Source organism: Pezoporus occidentalis, unplaced genomic scaffold (genome assembly GCF_034315485.1).
Source record: "Pezoporus occidentalis ecotype Australia unplaced genomic scaffold, CSIRO_AGI_Poc_V1 ctg10, whole genome shotgun sequence".
Taxonomy (NCBI): Eukaryota; Metazoa; Chordata; class Aves; order Psittaciformes; family Psittacidae; genus Pezoporus; species Pezoporus occidentalis.
In genome coordinates, this window is record NW_026912779.1 from 9,187,791 (window position 1) to 9,210,349 (window position 22,559).

The window sequence follows — 22,559 nt, forward strand, 5'->3', positions numbered from 1 at the left end:
TGCATTATTCAATCAGCAGCATTTAATCTCCAGACAACTTTGTTCTTTACACAGCTTTTTCTAAATAGTATTTCAATTTTAGTGCAGAACTCCAAAATTCAAACAGGACATAATACACTCAGCTTAAATATATATTTATTCATTACAGTGTCAGAAAATGCTGAAAACGTGTCAATCCACTGAAACCACAAGACACTCATATCTAAAGGTTTTATCCGTGAAAGACTTCAAGATTTTTCTCATGCAGCGTTCCAGCTTTCATTTTCATAAGACAGATTGAAACAAAGACACAAAGTCTTTCAGAGTCACTTTTTCATCTATATTTAGGTAGCAGTTAACACTTTCAGACTGCTGAGTAACAGGATCCAAAAGCAAGTTATTAGTAATGATTATTACAGTTATGATCATGCACAGGGCTTGTATCATTAGAGTTTTCACAAGACTTTGTGTTTAGTGCAGCCACTACAGGCTTTGGTATCTCCCACCAGCTGACTGCATCTGAAAAAGAAATAATACTGGTAAAGTCTCCATGCCCTGCTAACACAAGGTAGGGAGGTTTCACTGGCTTCAGCTGAGGTTCCATCCATTGGTTTGCAGATGCAGAGTGACCCTTGCAGATGTCAGACTAGCAGAGTATCAGAAAACCTCATCTGTTACATTCTTCCTATAAAAGATGAGAACAGAACATCTCTATGATGAACCCGAGTTTTATAATGCAAGGCTTTCACGTGCCAGCAGAGGTTGGTTTCCATTTGGTCAAGAGTGCCTGCCTCACTTGCTATGTAAAATTTTGATGTGTGTGCCAAGCTGAACAGTTCTATTCTTCCAGAGTCTCCTTGTGAAGCTTTGATTAAATAAGGATGTGGCATTTTGTAAATGCTAACCTTTTTGAGATCTGAAACAAGTGCTTTGGCTTCCAGAATTCAAAGTACTGAATTAATAGCTGTGTCAACCCTGCAGCACAAAGCAGCAGTATAATGAGTATTACAACATTCATGTTTTCCCTTAGCTCTGCAAGGCTCACAAGCAATGACTGGAAAGTCCCCTCAGTGCAGCTAATCCAGATCTCTGGCTAGGAGAGACAGGCACTCCTGCTCATGGGCCTTCCCTGCTGCATTCCTGGCAGCTTTTGCCAGCATTCCTTGGACTACTTCCTTTTCTCCTCTCCCTGAGACCAGCATTTAAAGCTTCAGATCCCTGGGAGCCCTGGCTTTCAGCCTTAGGAACACAAGACTGCATCAACCCAGGAAGAGGGAAACCAGCCCTCTCTGCATCGTTTTCTCTGGTCCTACTTCAAAGTCATTATTTCTCTTATTAGTCAACACAGTTTAGGTCTGTGCACTCAGGAAGGATAATCTCATGAATGACCTTACACATTACATATAATCTTGTCTACCTCTTTCTGCAGAAGAAATTCACAGGGATTCCAACTGTATCCCAGCTATAAATAAGAAAAAAATGAGCAGTTGCCAAAAATACAAAGAAGTAAATTTGGACAGAAGGCACTGCTGACAGTCAGTGGTGGAGATGCCACAGCCATTACAGTGCTGAAGAACTCAAACTATCACAAAGATTGTTTCCACAGTGCTCTAACACTCACTGAATTTCTCTGTAGAAGATACACACAAATGAAGAACCATTAAGTTCTCCCACTGCAATCATTGGAGGTTGTAATTTTTTGACCTGCAGTGAGTTGCACTGCTCAGGTATGGGTACGTAGATAGATACAAACAGATCTCCATCAGAGACAAGGCTTAAAAGTAATGACAGATTTTCCATCAATGTTGATGCGCAAAATATTCAATTAAAAATATATAATTCATAACATCTGCTGTTATTATCATTGACAAAGTCTAAGGCTTTGATATTCTGTTTTTCCTCAATGCTGCCATATATAAATGCTTCATACACTACCTGTAATGCCTTTGTTTTCCTCCCCCAGAGAACAGACACTCCTACTCCCTTTATCCCACATAGCAAGGCACAGCCTAGTATTCCATCCAGTAACTTCTGTAGCCTTCAAACCACCCTGAGAGAAGCAACAAATAAACTATCAGTTGATGATGAAGGCAAAAACCATATGACTCTGTTGGAGGTAAAATGGACCTTCTGCCCCTTCTCAGCGTGGTAACTACAGGGTTAGGTGCCATCCTGCTGTTATGGGAGTGACAGTTGTAACATCATTGGTAGATCTACATCAAGCTACAGTGTATGTGCTGCCGGGGCCAAATGTTCTTAGAAGCTTGAACTGAATCATTATGAGTTTAATGTGAACCCCAGAGGGCCCTGTCTGCAGAGAAGTGGCAGTAGCATGCAACAGTATCACAACATACACTATTTTCTGACTATGATGGCACTCTTCTGCTCAATCTAAGTTGCTATGCCAACAGATTCACCTAAGATACTTCCACATTTCAGACTTACTGTAACGAAAAAGCCCTGGCCAATTCTATGTATAGAATGTATAGTCTAAAGTTGGTGCTTTCTTTTCATTTTTTTGGGGGGTTATTCTTTGTTTGCTTGTTTTTAATTAACAGATTATTTTAGTCCATCTCCTTCTTACCTTCTGGGCTTTTATTAAAAGTCATAGAAATGAAAGATTAAATGAGGTGCTTTAAAAAAGCAGGCTGGCTCTATCATATCTCAGATCAGTTATGAGTTACCTGCTGTGTAGCCCCTTAGATGTGGAATTCCTGGAGGAGGAGAAGAAGGATTTAGTGCAATGTGCACCAGATAATCCAAACCCATGCTTTAAAGTACTGCAAAAACACCAGACCATTTCTCTGCAATTATTTTATCCATGGTCTACAGATTTTCAAACAAGACTTCATTTGAAGTGAACAGGTACAAATTATTAGCCATTACAGTCAAGAATAAATGCCCAGCTCTGGTAAATTTTCTCTTCTGTATTTTAATAATTATTTCAATTCCCACTGCTCCAGTAAAAGAAAATTAACTGCTGAGGGTTTTGAAGCAATGTTCTTTCAGCTCACAATTGTTTCACAAAAATCACTGCCCTGTGAATATGAAAAACCTAGTCAAACTTTTACTTTGCCTTTTTTTCCTCAGTAGTATATCACAGTGAACTGTGGGCTAATTTCCTGTCCATCTCCCGTGGATTTTCTGGTGTTTTAATACTATGGTTCCACACATATTGCAGCCCTTCTGTCATTATGGATGCTCTGTTCTGATATGTAATTTCATAAAATTCAAAGCAACTCAATTACAGGACTTTAGCCTCTCTTTCAATTTTCATGAAAAACATTTAACATCGAGGGTGGAGACAAAATGTGCTCAACACTAGCTTCAATTTCTTAAGAAACCAGAATAGAACTGCCAGTGGGGAAAAAAAAGCAGCAATCAAAAATACTCCAGCCAATCACTAGATGGTGCTACTTAGAGGAAATATAGTAAGAAGGAACTTTAAGACCCAGGAGCCATCTCTAAGCTGGAGGCCACATCAAAAAGACTCCCCCACGCCCTTTGTAACTTCGTAGGCCACTTTTCCCACACAAACACACTACTTGCAGGACCCGGTGAAACTCCTTAAATGCAAACGCAACTCCCCTTTACTTTCTGAATTTAATTCAAACTAGCACCTGAAGAGCAGCAGCCACTGAGAGCTCTGTGGTCCAAATGGAGATCAGAGGCAGACTGAGGTCCAGGGAGCTCACACAGAACTGAACCTCTTCAATAGAGCACTTCTACCAGCATCCCTCATCACCCTGACTTGAGCTTTCAGTGCATGCAGCCTCATGAGCAGTTTCTGCTTTCCCTCAAGTTCAGCAGCATTTCTTAACATGCACTATCATACAGACTATTCACTAAAGCTACAGAACCTTCACAGTTCTTATAAATAGAAGATAACCAAACCTGACTTCACCATTACACGTCACAAAGAATTTGTCAAATCACGTTTCTGTAACCAAAGTTACATCCATGTTGCTGTGTGGCACAAGCTAGAACCCAGCTAGCTCTGAACAAGATTGTAATTCAGCATTTTGCCAGTTAACAGGATTGCAACACCTAATGTCATTTTTCTGCAGTGGGTCAATGCACTCTGTGCTGTCTCAGTCCTCTACCTGGCAATGAATCCGAGTTGGTAAATTTAATCTCCACTGCAAGGCTAAATAATCTGTCTTTCCCCTCCTCTATCCTACCTCTCACTCCCCTGTGCTTCATTCTTGGGGGAATAATATTAGCATTTATGGAAGTAAACACCTCAGGGTTCTGCTAATGTGCTAATGAGCTACAGCCTTCCACCTTCAGATCACAAGCATGAATCATATTCAGCTCAAAGGTAAAAATACTGTTTCTAGCAGAAATTTGATATCAAGATGAATTCTAGCTCCAGCTCCTCCACAAATTCATCTTTATGCTTTTTGTGCAGTTGCATTTTTCAAGTCAGACAGGGCTTTGAGTTCAGCTCTGACCCCCAATTGCAGCAATATCAAAAATAATTTTGATACAGATTGTCAGGATATACAGAACTATTACATTCAGAAAAGAGAAAAACAATTGATTTTTTTTATGTAAATTCTATGACTCTAATTCACAGAAGTGCCCAAAATACTTAGGTTTTTCAGCAAAGAGCTACAGAAAGCAAAATCTGTATAAATATAGAGCCATAGAATGGTTTGGGTTGGAGGGGACCTTGAAGATCATCTAGTTCCAACCCCCTGCCACGGGCAGAACACCTTCTATTAGACCAGGTTGCTCCAAGCCCTGTCCAACCTGGCCTTGAACACTGCCAGGATTGGGGCAGCCACGGCTTCTCTGGGCAACCTGTGTCAGCGTCTCACAACCTCCACAAAGAAGAATGTTTTCCTCATGTTTAATCTAAATCTCCCCTTTGTCAGTTTCAAGCCATACCCCGTTGTCCTGTCACTAAAGCACCCTTGTGCTTCAGACACCTTTGACACTAAAGGTTCCACTGTGGCCACATGTTATTTAAATGATCCAATTTTGCTTACAGACCGCAAACAGCTACAACTGACACATATTAGAAATAAGTCATTCAAAATCAGAAGAACTTGCTTTGGGAACAATAACAGGGAACATGCTTTTAAATTCCAGCCTCTGCAAACCCCTACAGGGCTTGTGCTCTTTTTTCTTGCTAATGTAAAATCACAGTCTTAAACGCCCCAACGTTGCTCATAGTCACTGCAGAGGTTCATCTCTTCCACAGGAGGGAGCTTTTCTCTTGCAAAGTTGACTGAATCTTTTGTAGTTCTCGTTTTGGAAACGTGTAGGAGCTCTAAACAGTTCTGGAGTGCCCCACGCCTGACAGCTTCCACACAGTATTAGCAAAGTAGATTCAGAAAATGAAGAACACCCCCCAGAAAACAAAAGATCAAGCACTTATAAGATAAACCATTCTTGAACCTTTGTGTTATATCACACTATTACTCCTCCCCCTCATGCAATTACTTACATAGAAGAAACTGAGAATGTCAAGTCCAACACCGTTTATATCCAGACATATCTGACATATATAAACTTCACTCATGTGACTGAAGGTAACAGCTACCCAGACAGTACTAGAAAAGAAACAAAAAACCACGGCAATTCAAAGAACAGAACATCTTGAGAAGAGATCTGGCCTAATAGATGAAACAAATAACTGAATGCAAATTTGAAAATATATTTTAAAGGACACAAATGAAAGCAATCCTCTCTCTGGACAACCATTTATTAATGCAGCAAGTGACATAAGCTTTACACTAGGGTCAGCCTGGATGGCTGCTTTTTCCTGAAGAAACAGATCACTTCCATCATTCAAAGTCCTTAAAGGGCCACACTTGGTCCGCAGCTCTGAGCTGCAATTTCTATCAAGGTAGCACTGTGCTATCATCACATTTCACAGCTGCTACTTCCATTACTATTTCCTTAGCACAAAATCACAAAATGCAGAGGTGACAAGCCAAGTGGGAGCAATGCTGAAGCTGTGCTGTTCTTGCTATCTAATAGCTGGAGGATTTCATACTCCCTACTGTCTAAGTTCTAGTCCAGGGGGTATATCCTCCTCCTGATGTGTACAGCTAATTCCCAGCATCAACAGTGGGAATAACACATGCACACAAAGGGGACAAGGAGCCCATGAGGCCTGTTGTAAGTAGTAATTTCAAAATATCAGGGTAAACATATTTTGCATGTGATAGCTATTAAGCTTGGGCACCAATTTCTGTATTTAAGAACACATTAAAGGTTTGTACACTCAAAGCACTACAAATACCCTATTTGCCTCATTTCTAGCTTTGTACTAGGCTCAAGAATTGGTTCTGCTATGAGTAACTAACTGCTACATATACAGATTTATACACATAGATCTAATCACAGATCAAAGCTCTGTGGAGAAAATGAGGTAGAAAGGATTACGCAAAATACATCTTCTGCTCCAAAGATCTTACAATCTTGATGTATGACTAGCCACATAAAAAATAGCACATGCTGTTCCGAACTCCTTCCTCCTATTAAAGTCATAACTAAAAAGAAATATTACAAGGCTTCCCTGTCTTCAATACTTGCTCTATTACTGCAAAGCCAACTATGGTATAAGCATGCAGGCTGTGTTTTGGCTTACACATGACCAACACTAGTAAAGACAGATTCAGCTGCAGGCCATGGTCAGCTAAACAGAAGGCTAAATGTTGAGTCAGAGAAGTAAGCTCTGCCCTGATAACTTAGTGGTGTTAACTTTTCTTTAATCAAAGCCCTAGCTAATATTTCATTAAAAAAAAAACAAACATACATCCAAACAACCTGCAGAGAATGTCAGATCACACTCTATGCTCAGGGTAGTTTTGCAGAACAAAACTTTCCCTGTTCACAGATAATTAACCCTGCAAAATGATCATGCTATATGGTAAATGTAAACTGCTAAATATTAATAATGAAACAAAACAGGCCAGACAACAAAGTCTGAGAAAAGACTGCAAGTCCCTACACAAGCAAAGGCAACCAGAGAGTTTTGTTTGTGTAACACTTAACAAGTCCCAGAGGGAAAAGGGATAGCTGTGTAAAGCTGCCTTAGCTGTCCCTTTTATTTTTTCATCACGATGATATCTGTTGCTGATGTTTCATAAACTGAAATGTCCAGAGAGTCTTCTGAAAGATCAGTGTGAATAGTGATAAGCCTTGAACACAGAAAGCAGGAAAAAAAGCATCCTCAGCAATATATTTTGGAAGGTAGCCGAGATCATCTTGGAAGGTTAAATCTCCTTAGGTCAAGTAAAAATCTTTACTGAGGAACACTGCATTTCAGCACTCATTTGACTTACTTTAAGTACAAGGACTGAAAGTGACTGACATCAAGTTTCACACTAGGACTTGGAGCTTCAAAGACAGTGTGTCAATATTTACACTCATTCCATGACTCCTGTTTCTCTAAGTAGATTTTTCCCCCCTAACATTTGACAAGAAATTATGGACTTTTTAAAGATCCTGAAAATAATCACTCTCTCACAACTGGAAACTGCCACTGAGAAACACAAAACACTGGAGTAGATTATACTTAAGATAAAGAAGTAAAGGGCAGAGTACAAGGCATGTAATTAGAATTCAAGTCTGGGCAACAGGATTACTTGGTTTCACTCCAGTTCCAATAATCACTCTTATAAACTGATCCAGAATGTTTCAAACAAAGCTAGATACCTAGATACATAGCTTGATTTTCAGAACTGCCGAGCATCTATCTGCTTTACTTGCTTTGAAAGAAAAAGGGACATCAGAAGCCTTAAATCTCAGACAATTCTGAAAAGGGAACAATTGCCCCTTGTCATGAAAAGCATTTCCTGATAAAGATTAGAAAAACACGTGCCAACTAAGAACTCACCAAAACCTTTTCATTTTCAAGCATATTTAGCGGCAGTGAAATATTTACACATGAAAAGCTCACTGGAAGTTTTGGATGCTTAATTTGTTTGATCTATAGCTGTAAATTTTGTAACAGTGAATTTATGACAAAAACCTGGTTTGGTGAGAAGAGCTTCACAGTTAGTATGTCATTACTAAGACTGTATATAACTAAATTATAGCCTACTTCTGCATCATGCCTGTAAAATTACTATGGATTGTAGACATAAAACTGAAACATCAAGTGTGGGGTTGTTTTCTTTCTAAGTATTGCTTTCTAACAAGATGAAGGGTTAAAATAATTATTTGCCTCCCTAAGGTCCTCTTGGCCTCAACCCTTTCTCTAGAAAAAAGACATGGTAGGGTAGAATCCTTACCAAGCTACATATCTGCTTATCCGGGGAGTACCAGATCTTTTATCCCAACACGGTTCCTTTTTGTGCCACTCCTGCAGAAGAGACATACTACAATTTTAACTAAAGAAAAGGGGATGTGACTGAAGAGTCCAACTGCAGTCTCAAGAGGGCATAATTTAACTCCTGCCTGGCACAGCGAGAACAAAAAGCAAGTGTAGAAAACCAGAACAGTTATCAGGATGTTTCTCCTTCAGTTAGACTGCTGTTTGATTGTAAAACTTGAACTTGGGCAACTACAGTGCCTCCAGCTTAGGGGCAAAGGCAATACATTGATTTGGACACACACTTTCACGGAACATGGAACACTCACAGGGTGCCTGGATATCATTACAACATGCATGAAGCTTTACAGGAAGCATTTACAGAAAGCATGAAATACTTTTAAAAGAAGTTTTATGATCCAGTGTGGCTTTAAGGTGTTTGACCTACTTGATAAAAGAGAGCATTTGCAACATTCTAGATGATGAACTGCAAATTCTGAGTAATGTGCATCTGTGAAATACCAATGGACACAAAGTCGTTCTTGTTTTCCATACTCTGAAGACAACAAATAAGAGCAGAAGCCTGTAAAAGCACCTGCATTGAAGTGTAAATAGCTAAAAATTAGAATTCTCCACAAAAATATCTGATATTTAAGAAAAAAAAAATTAGAAAGCATATGGACATCTTCACTGAGATTTGAGACATACTGCTCCAAAGTGGAGCAGGTTTGCTGGCAGGACTTTTGACCCTGCGGGGTACTCACACCGGAGCAGTCTGTTCCTGGACTGTGCCCTGTAGAAGGAACGCACGCTGGAGCAGGGAAGAACTGCAGCCTGTGGGGAAGAACTCACACTGGAGAAGTTCATGGAAGACTGTTTCCTGTGGGAGGGATCACGTGCTGGAGCAGGGGAAGAGTGTGAGGAGTTCTCCCCTGAGGAGGAAAGCGCATTAGAGACAATTTAGGATGAACTGACCACCACCCCCATTCTCTGTCCCCCTGCACTGGTGGGGTGGAGACAGTACAGGAATCAGGAAGCCCATGAAGAAGGGAGGGGTGGGGGAAAGGTGTTTAAAGATTTGATTGGTAATAAATTGAACTGATTTTCCAAAGAGGAGTCTGTTTTGCCCATGGTGGTACTTGGCCCATGATCTTTTCCTGTCTTTGTTTCGACCCACAAGTATTTCATTGTATTTTCTTTCCCCTGTTCAGATGAGGAGGTGGAATGACTGAACAGCTTTGGTGGGCACTTACCATCCACTCAGGATCAATCCACCACAGTAAGTACTGGAATTATTCCAAATTGCTTTTAATCATGTCTACAACAGAAAATAAAACTAAAACAAAAAAGGATGAGCAAAAGTAATTTGCCAGTAGAAAAAAGGGATGAGTCAAGTTGTGGCAAGATTTCAGACCCAATCAGGTTCACACACACCATGCTGAGTCAGGCCATAACTCTACTTTATCTCCCAATTCCAATACTGTAAACTTCTTGCATGTACTTGCAGCACACCTTTCTCCCAAATACCAGTTGTCCCAACTTTTCAGGAAGTGTAAACCTAGGGGGTGAGATCTGTCTATAATACCAGAAACAAAGAAGTTTGGTTTCCTGAGCCCTAATATTCCATATTTGGTTGACTGGTCTTTAAGAAGCTGAATAGCTGGCGAAAGAAGTTGCGAAGCCGCTGTCCATCATATCTGAAAAATCCTGGCAGTCAGGTGAAGTTCCCGATGACTGGAAAAAGGGAAATATAACCCCCATTTTCAAGAAGGGGAAAATGGATGACCCAGGGAATTACAGAGCAGTCAGTCTCACCTCTGTGCCTGGCAAAATCTTGGAGCAGATTCTCCCTGAAGGCATGCTAAGGCACATGAAAAACAACAAGGTGCTTGGTGACAGCCAGCATGGCTTCACTAAGGGGAAATGCTGCCTGAACAATTTGGAGGCCTTCTATGATGGGGCTACTATTGGACAGGGGTAGAGCAGTTGATGTCATCTACCTGGACTTGTTCAAAGCGTTCGACACTGTCCCACACGACATCCTTGTCTCTAAATTGGAGACACATCAATTTGATGGATGGACCACTCAGTGGATAAAGAACTGGCTGGATGGCCGCACACAGAGAGTTGTGGTCAATGGCTCAATGTCCAGCTGGAGACCAGTAACGAGTGGTGTCCCTCAGGGATCGGTGTTGGGACCGGTCTTGTTCAACATCTTTGTCGCTGACATGGACAGTGGGATTGAGTGCACCCTCAGCAAGTTTGTCGATGACACCAAGCTGTGTGGTTTGGTTGATACCCTGGAGGGAAGGAATGCCATCCAGAGGGACCTCGACAGGCTTGTGAGGTGGGCTGATGCCAGCCGCATGGAATTTAACCATGCCAAGTGCAAGGTCCTACACCTGGGTCGGAGCAATCCCAGGCACAGCTACAGGTTGGGCAGAGAAGAGATTCAGAGCAGCCCTGCGGAGAAGGACTTGGGGGTGTTGGTCGATGAGAAAATGAACATGAGCCGACAGCGTGCGCTTGCAGCCCAGAAAGCCAACCGTATCCTGGGCTGCATCAAAAGGAGTGTGACCAGCAGGTCGAAGGAGGTGATCCTGCCCCTTTACTCTGCTTTTGTGAGACCTCACCTGGAGTATTGTGTGCAGTTCTGGTGTCCTCAACATAAAAAGGACAGGGAACTGTTGGAACAAGTCCAAAGGAGGCCACAAGGATGATCAGGGGACTGGAGCACCTCCCGTATGAAGACAGGCTGAGGAAGTTGTGGCTGTTCAGCCTGGAGAAGAGAAGGCTGCGTGGAGACCTCATAGCAGCCTTCCAGTATCTGAAGGGGGCCTATAAGGATGCTGGGGAGAGACTCTTTATTAGGGACTGTAGTGATAGAACAAGAGTAACGGGTTAAAACTTAAACAGGGGAAGTTTAGATTGGATATAAGGAGGAAATTCTTTCCTGTTAGGGTGGTGAGGCACTGGAATGGGTTGCCCAGGGAGGTTGTGAATGCTCCATCCCTGGCGGTGCTCAAGGCCAGGTTGGACGAGGCCTTGGGTGACATGGTTTAGTGTGAGGTGTCCCTGCCCATGGCAGGGGGTTGGAACTTGATGATCTTAAGGTCCTTTCCAACCCTAACTATTCTATGATTCCATGAAACCTTTTAACACAATTGAAGCTTTTAATACAAATGGGAAAATAAGGTGCTGGTTCTCTACAACTTTTTGGTGTTTAACAAAAATTAGGTGGATATATCTTCCCTCCTGTAAGGATAATACAGAAATCTTTCTTCTCTGCTCTACAGTCTGTTTTCATAGAGGGATCTTACTATTTTGGAAATTCTGCTGGTCAAATGTAGCTGATAATCACTGCATACACCTTGTTCCTTAAAGCTAGCTAAAAAAAGGCTTCTCCAGATGTTAACACAGTAATATTATTTCCCTTGGCCACATTTTTTTTAAAGCTCAAGCAGTTACTGGTGTTCACACCAGCAAAAATGCAGCTAAGATTTTAAAACAAAAAGGGGTGTGTGGGTGTGGATGTCCAATCCAAAGCAGTTATAATGTAAGCTCCACTGCAGCTCACTATTAACATACCTTAACCCTCATCTGGAAGGACCACATTTACCCTTTGCATCTACTCCTGAAGAAGTAACAGGACTCCAATGTTCCAAAAGCATTCTTTTCCACAACAGTGCCAGAAACGTAATGTGCACAGTCCTTTTAGGAGGCTATCAGATCACTCAACCTGGCTGATAGATGAAAACCTTGCACAGTGCAAACACCACATACTGAAGGCTGCAGACTCCAGTTTTCTTATATCTATAATCTTTTTTAAACAGTACTTGGAACACTCGCAAGATGTTTTTATTAGAACTGCAATAAAGGACACATCAGCTATAATGGAACAGTAAAATTTAACTGCTGCCAACAACATTCTGCTTTGGTCTACAGTCAGTTTGAGCTTCTGCCCAACATCCACTTGCCATCAGACTCCCATACAGTGACACTAAGCTGCTTTGTCAAGAGTCTTACGAGTTTATTTTGCTTTTACTGCAACTCTTCACTATGCAGTTGTGCAGTAGTAAACATGCCCTTAACACTGAGTGGAAGTTTGGCAACAACTTGATTGCAAATGTAATCTACAACAGCTACAGAAGTTAACCAAGCCAAAAGTAGAGTTACAGCTCTTAAAAACTCTGACTATAAATGGTTATACAAAAATCACATTTCATGCTGGAGCTTGCTAGCGTGATTAGTAGTGCTAGCGTGATTAGTGGTACACCTGCAATCATTTCTTTTTGCAAATATTGCAGAAGTAATGTGGACACCCCACTACCTGACTATCTTCAGATCAGGTAACAGTGCAAGAAGAGTAATAAATCAGTGGTACCACTTGAAACATGTACTGTTAAACAAGTGAGCATGTCTCCATGGGATCAGGACCTTGGATGGTGAAGTGATGATCTAAAGCATGCTGCAAAATAAAATGGCACCATAATTTTAAAAGTTCAAACTGAAAGCCTGGTTAATGTAGCAAATAAAAAGTAAAAGCTTCCATCAAGTTTTAAGAGAAATGTTTTAAAGGCTGAGTCAGTAAAGTTTTATAGTTATAAAACACATTCTATTGCAATGTTTTATAAGACAGAGAGCAGCTGAAAATGGAATACGTCTGAGATTTATTTACAAATAGGCTACAAAAAATAGCCAGCTACTCCCCTTGCTGATATTAAAAGAAAGCTGCAGTAAAAAGATGAGGCTTCTCTGAAAGCAATTATCTAGACAGAGACGAAAAGAAGATAAAACTGAAAATAGAGAGATGCAGTAAGTTGATTGTAACAGAGCTCCTGAAGTGAACATTCTGATAAAGGACTGTGGCCACTTTTCAGAGGTGAGCATATAAGAAGAGACATCAAATTACGACTCTTTTTAGCACTTTCTTTTCTAGCAACAGCACTTTGTATAAGCAGTAGATAGACTTGCCTCAGGAATATGCTCCTAAAGTCACAAAACCACTTCAAAATTAATACAGGTTAAATAATTTCCTCACTTAAAATGGCTTAACTTCCAACCCAGTACCTGGTTGTCAGTGATTTCAGCTACAACATAGTCAGACCCTAAACAAGTAGCTTCAGCAGCAGTTTTGTAATCAGCTTAATTTGTAGCTGTGTCTCCCCACGCTTACACAATCGCACATTATCTACTCTCCCCAGTTCCTCACTAATGTTCATGCAATCACATGGTCAGCCAGATCAGAAGAACGATTTGGTGTACACTCACTGGGGGGGGGGGGGTATTTTTTCAGTCACATTAGCTCCCTGTTTCACCACGCCTGCAGTCACTGGAATACATGAGTGGCACAAGGGGGAGGTCAAGAAGGTGTAGCAAGGATGAGCTGTGCCTTAATCATGTGAAGCTGCACTCTGATACAGAAGTTCAGGCCTTGGCTCACTACAGTATTTGCAACCCTCTTCAGCAAAGCACACTGACTTGAGGCCTCAGTTACTATGGTGATGAGCATGAATAAATGTTTATATATAATTTAATTCACCCTTCAAGAAAGCAGTTGTCCTTCTCACAGACAGCTACTCTTTAACTAAACCGATGTAGAAAAAGCATTAAAATTTTAAAGCTTAATGTTCACTATTTTTCATTAGCAAGTTAATAATGATTTAAACCTATGGCGAGAACTAAAATAAAAGCACATGAAAAATCAGTGAATGAGAATCCGATCTCTTCTAACATCTAAACTGCTAAACTCCCTAGAGATGAAGTTAATGCTTGGTTTTATACATTTTAAGGCTTGCTTAAGAAAAACAGGAATGATTAATAAAACTCACTCTTTAACAAAGCTTAAGAAATACTTACTGAATAAAAAATTAAAGTGCAAGTCCTTTTCTTCTATGCAATCACTAAACTAAATCACCCCTACTTGTAAAATATAAACAGTATTTCCTAACAATAAGCTTACTGTAAAAGCAGTAAGCCAATATAAACAAGTAAGTTTAGTCAAAATGCTTAGTTCATAAACTCATGAGTAGCTCACTTCCTTTTCAAAAGATTATGAATCACTAATTACTGTAAAACCATCTGCCACAAAGATGAATATTCTGCTTAGGGGTTTGGGGAACCCTTTGTCATAACATTTATATATATAACTTGGAATTTTTTTTTTTGATTAAGCAAATCTAGTCCTAAAATATAATCACTAGCCATGCTCCTTAGCATCTAATTTTGCTTTAAATTTAAGGAATACTAAATTCAGAGTAGACAAGATGATTTCTTAGGATCAATGACTATAAAAAACAATGACAAAACTTAACCAAAGACTGGATTCCTCCCTGAAGAAAAACAAATAATTGGCAAAATGCAGCAGAAACATTGCCAGATGATGAGCTGCCTCATTCTTTCCACTATGATGCCATCTGTTGCCAGCTCTTTCCTGTCCACATGCACTACACCCCCTCCAACTCTCAGCCTGACCCAGATCCAACCCTGGTCTCAAGTCTGATCATGAAATCCAGCTTTACTCACCCATTGGGTGTCAATAACTACACCTGTGGCTGGAGATGGTGCACTGGGGACAGTGGGAAAGAAAAGAGGCTTCTACTCCCAGCCATCTATTACAGCTCTCTTCACTCACTGAAGTTGTTCTCTCCGCCCCAGCCTACCAACACAACTACACATTATTCACTCCTCAGCCCAACTGCCAGAATAATTAACTTCAGAAAAACTTTAGGTACATGAAACATTTAAGCTAAGAGGGATAATAATTTAAGAACTGAGTTAGGAAGCTGCCACATGCAGATTCATGCAAGTAGATCATATGTGGGAAACTTCCAGTATGAAGGGCAAAGCCAACAGCGTATACCCTTCTTTTACTGCAGCGTGGAAGGAACCAATGTACACACCTGGTATCTACCCACACTCTTAAACTTAATGGTGAATCTTAACCCTAATAAAATCATTAACATTTAGTTATCCTTTACAATTAGGCTGTAAATTTCCACAAGGCAAAGACTTTCTCTATGCCTTGCACATATTGTTGATAACACAAGTGATAATAGGAAGATGTACAGCTGATCATGAAGAAGCAGAGTGTAATTTTGACTTGCTCTAAGAATAGGCCAAACACCTTCCTACAGTTCGCATGCAAATCTATTACTGAAGACAATGCAGGTATTTGAGGGAAGAAACTCAGTTTATAATCTGAATAGCTATTCAGGGATCATCCAAATCAAACCCAGATCTTCTCAAACACCAAGGTTTACAGCTTTATGATCTTCTATAAAAGGATTTTTAAGTTACAAGCATTTACATATTTATAGAAGTGATCTCTGTTTCAACTACTTAGCTACAGCTAAATACTCAGTTATCTAGTTATTGCCGAAGGCAGTAACTGGATAATTAGGTCAAACTAAATCCCCTTTTATCCTTTAAAAAAAATGTGTCACTATTAATTCACAAAATATTAATTTATATTTACAAGATAATCTGTGGCAAGGGACCAGATGCCCCAAACACTGCAACAAGAGCTATCAGTTGTGCTGGGAGCCACATAAATCGTTTATTGTACAGCTCAAAGTGCATATTTTTATTAATACCTTTAATATTTTGAGTTGTTTTCAAACTTTTATGGTTCAGTCTTAGGAATCCTGTTTAAATGAAAACATGAAACAGTAAAGACTTTAGTTGAGTATTAAACTGAATTCACCATGAATTTAGACCATAGTACTGAAACAAAGAAAATATGCAGCTTGTATTTTTCTCCCTTTTAATACCTGACATTTTATTAATGAGCTATTCTGCTTACCTCTTTTATGCAGATAATTAAAAAAAAATAAAAATCCCCTAACACTGCTGATATTACACTTTGGAATTATTTTCAGTCAAGAAGAACCTGGGGGATTTTCCCCTTCTACGACAAAGTACTTCGGCTGGACATGTCAAGCAATGATGAATTTACCACATTTGAATATCATGTACTTTAAAAAGTAATTATGGATTATACTTCATAAATATAAATGCACACATAAATACACTATGTGTTTGTATAATAACTTCCAAAACTTCCACCTAATAGTACTATTGCCTTTCAAAAAGAACATTTCAAAAGAGGCCTTGAAGTTTACATGCCCACCTGAGATACTGAGTGTGTAAAGTCACACAGCAAATGAATGACAAATCTGGTGGTAAAAAAATCCTCTATTTAAACTCTGACATGAACAGCGTATTAGTGGAAGTGTTCCCAAAGTGACATCCAGAAAAAGCATGTACACTAGAAAACCTGTCTTAAACTTTAGGGTTAACACCTACCCACCCCACAGATACTAAAGTGATCAATTTGTTAATACTGGTAGCAATGAATCACTGAGGTCCTGATCAAGACTTGTCATCCCCAATTCTACAAGAAGCTTACTACTGAAGTGCTTAGTAATTCCTTAAAACAGAACAGAAATAACAGGGTGTAAGCTAAACCTGATGCAGGCAAGAAAGTCTGGACCTGGTCCGTGGTCTTCATCAGAATAGCATCAGGCAGAAGCACATTGCTACAGATAAGGACACATTTGACCAAGGTGTGGTTCCTGAACAGAACCACACACCATATGCGGACATTAAGGATGCTGGAGAGCCTATATGCTAGCTCCGAGGGAGTGGGCAACTGGAGCTACCCACAGCAACAGTCTTTCACTGATCTGCTCAGGGATTCAGCATGCTTCCACCTCAATCTCATAGCTCAGTGGAACCAGACAATCCCTGGGAAACTATTTTCATCTCGTAACTGGAAGTTATTTGCAGAGTCATTCCAACACAAATTCTCTCAAAATACAGATTTCATAGAATGGTTTGGGTTGGAAGGGACCTTAAAGATCATGTAGTTCCAAACCCCCTGCCACAGGCAGTGATATCTTTCACTACATCAGGCTTCTCAAAGTCCCATCTAACCTGGCCTTAAACTCTTCCAGTGATAGGGTATCCACAGCTTCTCTGGACAACCTGTTCCAGTATCTCACCACCTTCACAATAAAACCCCGAACTGTCATGAAATATACAGGAGAATACTCAAAGCTGGCTACTCATGAATGGAGAAACTGAGCAAACACACTGGCTAATATAATGCCAAGAAGTCAGTATTTTAAGCTTGTTATGCTCTATAGCATACATCTACAGGTGTATGCTTTCAGTTAGAGCAAACACCCACATATTCAAAACAGAATACATGTTCACTAACAAATTAACCATTTGAGCAGTAAAATGTGCAGTGACTGTTACTAAAATACCAATAAACTAAAGGACCTGCCACTGGAGAGGCAAATTCTTCCTTAACAATTATACAAACCAGATACCTAATTGAACACTGTACAAACAAGACTCTTCCTTCCTAACAGCAGTCCTTCTCTCTTCCCTGACCCTAAGCTAAACCCAATAATAACTGCCACTGTATTTGATCAGCAGAAGACTGGGTATGTATTTCCTGGTATTGAGGCATTAGTTAGTCCCTTTTATCCCATGGTATGATTACAGGATGCAGACACAGGGAATGAAAGCCTTCAGCTGCTTGCTACTGAAGTGTTGCTCAAGCTGAAGAGCTCATATCCAGCAGGGCAAGACAGTATTGATGACCTGTATTTATTCTTTACTACATATGCCAAAATCAACAAGTAGCATGCTGTCTCACCATGCCATGAGGGGTGTTTCTCAGAATAGTTTCTATTTGCAAGAGGGGCAGAACATAAACATTTCCCAGACATGTCCTACGCTTTTAGCTCTGCTGGTTAGCAACAGGAAGGTAGCAAAATACTCCTGTGAGCACAAGTCAGCCAAAAAACTGCAAATTACGTCGACCAAAAAGCCACTACAGTGTTGTTTTTATTCTAGTCCAAAACTGGTGTGAGCTATAACAAGACAGACACTGACTGCAACTACACCAAGGAGGTTTGTTAGACTGCCTGTATTGTCTCATCCACAGGCTCTACAGCTACCTTGGGAATAGTGGGCCCAACAGAACTGTATACACCTCAGTAAATCTTCATCTGCTTTCAACCCATGCAGTCGTAACATTACTCATAACATGCTTATTACAACTCTAAACAAGTTTCCACCTTTTTTTAATGCTGAGATTTACATACATTACAGAGGTCTCGTGACATTGTGAAGTTAATTCACCTATCAGTGCACTAACTCTCCATTGCAATTTTACCAGCTATCCCTAAGTCTGCAGAAAGAGTCACGTAATAGCTTCAGCTGAATGGGAAAAGACATGAGGTTCTTTAAATCATAACATAAATTTTTCAACACAAATAGTTTTGTCTCATTAGTATTAAGAATGAGATAAGAATAATCTGAATATTCTGATAAGACTAATCTGAACTACTCCTTTTTGTGTGATGATATTTTCTTAAACCTCTGGTTTGGTTATTTATGCATAAGCACATGCACAAAAGCCACAAAATGTTGAGTTTCCCACCAGCTGAAAACCATTAGAATCACTACTGGTCTTACTCTTCCTTACTCTTCCTGCATAGGACAAGGCTTACAGGAGTGGGTTTTTAAAATTAAATTTCATGTTAAGGACAGGCTGGAGTATCTCTTACACCATATAAATGCTGCCTACCTAAACTAGGGATAGCACATTTAAGTAAATTATCACCCAGTGGAAAAACTGTTTGGGCTGTTGTAGAATTCTAATGGTGGTGGGACATTTTCCAAAGAGCAGAATTCTTCCCTATTGAAAGAGGGAATAAAATTGTACTGTATGACTAAGTCACCCAATATTTGATGGTATTTACTTAGGAATTTCATTTTCATTATGCATGCCTGTCTGCAGGGAGACAGAACTAATGGGGCGTAAGTCCAGTATGAAAATATGAGCAAATGTCTTTATTCTGATTTTTTGAAATATCCTCTAGGAACTCTGCAAGCCCTTCTTGAAAAGGAAGATCTCTTTTTTTTCTTGTGGGAGAATTCAGTAACAGCATGACTGATCAGAAGCTAATGTAAAATCCACTGAAGTTACAAATCCATCCCACACCAGCATGTAGATAGTACTTTGCCAAATAGGTAGGAGGCAGAAGCATCATGACTTACAGCTTACCACAGTTACAAGCTGCACCCCATCCCTGGCAAATGCCCCCTTTAATTACGCAGCCTCTTGCAACATGGAGGCCCAAAGACTTAAATAACACAAGATCATCAGATTAACAGAGATTAACATCAAGTCCAGCCAAGTTATAATTCCTGTAAGGAATTCTTTAACCTTTGTGTAAACCAAGAGCTCCCAGCAGCTGTAATAACTGTAAAAAAAAAAAAAAAAAAGTAAGTTGCGGTCTTTTAACTACTCTTTCTCTAAGGAAGAAGAGGATGCCAGTAAACAAAATCCTTTTATGACTCCTTAGGTGACCATACTATGTTAAAAATGCAAAGACCAAGCATTCACTGGCAGAGTCTATCCCTTCCATCATTAGGGTGAAAGGATAAAACCTAGGATGTGAAAACGCTTTGGATTCAGAACCTGAACCTACTTTATGGGAACAAAACACAGAATCCTTATCCAACAGCATGAGAGTATTTTCACTCTTCTACTGAAAGATGTGGAGCAGGACTGAAACTTCACCCACCACCTAACAGCTGAGGTGATTTTCTAGTCCCATGCTGCAGATCCAGAATATCAGAAGACTACCATGGTAAGAAAAAGGCAGGATCCAATGATGATTCTAACACCAACAGACAGGCACAGTTGACAGACCAGGTGCTTTGCTGCTCAAGAAAAGAGCATCACCAAAACCAGTTTCACCATGCAGTTTCACTACAGTAGTAAAACCTGTCACAACTGTAAAAATACAGGCAGTATTCTGTACTAGAATCACATAAGTTCCTTGGGCGTTCCTAGATGCACTTCTGAATTCCTGTGGGAAAAAAAAAATCACAACCTATGGCAAACTGACCTAGTTGGCAATGGGGTATACTTCCTCCTAGTTCTCAAATTGAAACTTCAAACCAGAGTCCTCAACAGGCAGTCCCAAGAAAGTCTCTGCATTGAACAGATGCACAGAGCGGAGAATCACACATGCATGGTGCTTACCCCAGTATTGTCTCATCTCCTCAGCTGAGGGGGCTCTGAACATTTATATGAATACACATGATCATGCTGCATCATGTTTCCTTTGAAAGTCCTAACAAGCAGCTTAATTCTTCACACAGATGATAGCTATAAATTAAAAGAGATTACATGAGCACTGAGATCATGGTAATCAAAGCTATAGAAAAATGCATAGCTAAGATGGATGCAATCTACCATATCATAACACAAGACAGCATTTTTTAATGCAATTATTGTCTCTTCCATGACAACAGAAAGCGTTAATAGACAGAGGACTTCACACTAAACATATTCATTAAACTCCCCACAACACATAGGGATATGCTAAAAGGTACTCCACATGACAACAACATCTATTTTGATTAGCTTTGAGAGAGTCAGGTTACTTACTGGTATTCAAAATTTGTCCCCAAGTCAAACTATTAGAAGATCAACAATCAAGCAATTCCCCATTTTTCTCTCTGCCACAAGAGAAAGTAGACCTTTTGGCATTGTTAAAGTTCAGATTCTGCTGTTTCACTATTAAATCATCATAGAATCATAGAATGGCTTGGTTTAGAAAAGACTTTAAAGATCATCCACTTCCAACCCCCTGCCATGGGCCCAGACACCTCCCGCTAGACCAGGTTGCTCCAAGCCCCATCCAACCTTGCTTTGAACACTGTCAGAGATGGGGCAGCCACAGCTTCTCTGGGCAACCTATGCCAGTGTCTCACCACCCTCACAGTAAAAAACTTACTGGTCTAGCTTGCTGCCTGAGTCATCACCTTCAGAATTTGTACTGGTCCAAAACCTGAACCAGTCAGCCAACACATGACCAATGATAAACAGGTACCATCTTAAAATTACTCAAGTGATTGTTTCCACAGATTGAAGTTACATACATTAATAGCTCATTAACATCCTGTGCAGGCCAACCTCTTCTGCAGAATCAGCTACTACAAAAGATAAGAATTTCACAAGTCAGATATATGCATATCTCTAGCAAAGTTAAACAAAAGCAATAAGCCTTTACAATAGTGGTAGACAAGCACATCAGTGAAAAAATCAAACACTGCACTGGTGCTCACAGCACTTACCTCCAGCTGTTGCAAGGTCTTTGAGCAGTCAGCCCACAGCTCTTACCAGAGTTCCCCAGAACAAATGTCTTCAGAAAGAAGCTGCCAATTATACCAACCCTAGCTACAGCTGGATGCCATCAAGAAATGTTATCAGCTGCTAGGCAAATAAGATCACTATATGAAATTATTATGCAAACAGCACAGTCTCAAGAAAAATGTAACCTTTTAGTGTCAATCTTTCTTGCAAATTATTTCCACATATTTGTTCTGCGCAGCACTAGTTGATACAGTGATATGATTACAGGCATAGGGTCAAATATATAGAAAGCATTTTTACCCCATTTATCCAGTTTATTTTTACTGGTTTATTCTAGCCAGAACCGGTAATAAGTCCAGGAAATCACAAGGCCACTCTTTATAACTCAGTTAAGGGGAAAAAAAATAGTGCCATGCAGGGATTTTCAATCTGTGGCTTCCAGTCCTTGTGGGCTGTTAATTACCACAAAGAGTTGAAAAGGGTAACTGGAGAAATAACCCTACTGTCAGGTCATTTAATTCACACCACCTTGGGCAGCAGGATCTACAGATCCAGAAGCATTTACAACCACTGCTTCATTAAATGCACATATACTAGAGACAACTATACAGTTGCACTTGCTCTAGCAATTTAAAATCCAGCATTCTGCAGCGATGCAAAATAAACCAATGGGTAGCCAAAGATCACCCTATTAACCTACAGCTTCACAAGACTTCTGTGGCCTGTACCTTTCTCCTGGTCTTAAGGACAGTACTGTTCTTCATTTTCTAGTTAAAGAGAGCAATGTTCCCCTGTGCCTTTAGCTCTTGCATTTGACCTTTCTTTTTTTTTTGTTCAGCTGAGCATTACTGGGTCTGAGAAGTACCATCTCCTTCCCTCCCAAATGCTGGCAAGTCATACATGCTGTCACAAATACGCAAGAAAATAAGGGCAGACTCCCTTTCATTTCTCTCAACTGAAACGACAGATGTAGGTGTAAGAGAGATAAAATAAGAGGCACTTTATCTTTCCAGTCACTTGGCAGCTCTAGTCAGTATTGTGTATCTTAAGATTTGCTTATTATTCTACCTGTTGTTACAAACGAAATGAAACGAATAAATACAGTGTTTTACAGACATT

General features: G+C 40.1%; 2 long non-coding RNA genes across 2 annotated transcripts in view; both read right to left on the bottom strand.

Annotated features, from left to right (window-relative positions):
* LOC134159840 (uncharacterized) overlaps positions 1–22,559 on the bottom strand; it is a 188,523-nt gene that overhangs the window by 1,442 nt on the left and 164,522 nt on the right. The window lies entirely within an intron of this gene.
* On the bottom strand, positions 197–22,540 carry LOC134159832 (uncharacterized). The gene is made up of 4 exons (XR_009963312.1): positions 21,422–22,540; positions 21,227–21,280; positions 5,435–5,540; positions 197–2,693 (listed from the first exon to the last, which is right to left on the bottom strand). It is a non-coding gene; the product is annotated as an uncharacterized LOC134159832 (long non-coding RNA).